The sequence below is a fragment of the Salvelinus sp. IW2-2015 genome, unplaced genomic scaffold (assembly GCF_002910315.2).
Source record: "Salvelinus sp. IW2-2015 unplaced genomic scaffold, ASM291031v2 Un_scaffold16369, whole genome shotgun sequence".
NCBI classification, from domain to species: domain Eukaryota; kingdom Metazoa; phylum Chordata; class Actinopteri; order Salmoniformes; family Salmonidae; genus Salvelinus; species Salvelinus sp. IW2-2015.
Genome location: NW_019957555.1, coordinates 212,407 through 214,596, shown reverse-complemented (window position 1 = coordinate 214,596; position 2,190 = coordinate 212,407).

The window sequence follows — 2,190 nt, the reverse complement described above, 5'->3', positions numbered from 1 at the left end:
ATGTAAAGGGCTCTGTACATGCCTGTAAAGCTCCGCAATGGCATGATGGTAGGTGGGGACGGGAGGTCATATAAACACAAACTTACTTCCTTGACAYCAGCTTCGCTATGTGAAGCTCAAGAAGTATGAAATACCTGACTTCTGCAGAGGCCATATCACAGTAAATGCTGTATTTATCGGATTAACAATTTGTTACCTTTAAAAGACTGTACATGGTCAATCCAATGTCTGAACGTGACTTTTATTCTGAAAGATTCCAAAATCCGTGACCCAGAAGTACTTAGTTATTATTGCCTGCTTCACAGATGTGCTAAGCGGTCAAGAATAAATAACTACTTRTGGGTCACGGATTTTTGAAATTCTTCAGAATAAAAGTCCAATCCTGTATACTTTGTTAATTTTTGGCACAATTATCGATATTCTATACTAATTATCATACAAAGAATAATTAAAAGTATTTCTATAAGATATTGTCTTTTTTTTTTTTAAGCCTAAATGGTCAACAATGTTTTTTTGTGTGTGTACTCCTATCATTTAATGCACCYTACAACATTATCTGTACATTGTGTCGCAGTAAAAGGGGTACTCATGAGCACTTGTAGTTTCCAAATCCACAGAGTTAACACCCAGATGAGCGTCACTGCTCATTTGGCGGCCCTTATAGAGTGGCACATAAACTTAAATCCAGTAGTTTTTTCATATTGGCCATACAGCGGCTGAATGTAGTTGTGATCCCTGCTAAATGGGAACATGTTGCTCGAGATGAATGTGACAGAAGAATATAATCAAACTAGATTAATTGTTGTAATGRGCCCTTGTGTACAGCCTATGAAACGAGTAGGTCATAGGAGAATAACTTGAATCTAGTCTAATTATTAGCTTTGGTCGAACCAGGCTGCAAACCGTTCTGCAGCCTTGTGAAGCAGATGTGCATCAAGTTTGGAAAATGCGGGCTAGATATCCGGCAAAAAGTGAGTTAACCTTGTATCCTCATTTACCTGTTTATGTTTATTTATGTCTCTATACACACACACACACACACACACACACCATTATCTGCTCACTCACACATAACATGCATACATTTATATTGACTCTACACACACCCACTCACATACAAGCTGCTGCTACTCTGTTTATCTTATATCCTGATGCCTAGTCACTTACCCCTATACATATCTACCTCCATTACTCCAGTATCTCTGCACATTATAAATATGGTATTGGAACTGACCCTGTTTATAGTATGCTTACTTACTTATTGTGTTCTTCATATTTCTTCATATTTTTTTTATTTTTTTTCTAGTATTACATTGTTATTGATTATTGCATTGTTGGGTTTTGAGTTTGCAAGAAATGCATTTCATTGTACTTGTGCATGTGACATTAAAACTTGAAACTTGAAAAACAACATATACTTGAGCTCTGTACTACCCTGCACTGCGTCTCACAAAGACACGGAGGTTGGAACCAAAAATCTCAAATTTGGACTCATTCAACTAAAGGACAGATTTCCATCGGTCTAATGTCCATTGCTCGTGTTTCATGGCCCAACCAAGTCTCTTCTTTTTATTAGTGTCCTTTAGTAGTGGTTTCTTCGCAGCAATTCAACCATGAAGGCCTGATTTACGCAGTCTCCTCTGAACAGTTAATGTTGAGATGTGTCTGTTACTTGAACTCTGTCAAGCATTTATTTGGGCTGRAATTTCTGAGGCTGGTAACTCTAATGAACTTATCCTCTGCAGCAGAGGTAACTCTGGGTCTTCCTTTCCTGTGGCGGTCCTCATGAGAGCCAGTTTCATCATAGTGCTTGATGGTTTTTGCAACTGCACTTGAAGAAACTTTCAAYGTTCTTGAAATGTTCCGTATTGACYGACGTTCATGTCTTAAAGTAGTGATGGACTGTCGTTTCTCTTTGCTTATTTAAGCTGTTCTTGCCATAATATGGATTTGGTATTTTACCAAATAGGGCTATCTTCTGTATACCACCCCTGCCTTGTCACAACACAAATGATTGGCTCAAACGCATTAAGAAGTTAAAGAAATTCCACAAATGAACTTTTAACAAGGCACACCTGTTAATTGAAATGCATTCTAGGTGACTACCTCATGAAAATGGTTGAGAGAATTCCAAGAGTGTGCAAAGCTGTCATCAAGGTAAAGGGTGGCTACTTTGAAGAATCTCAAATA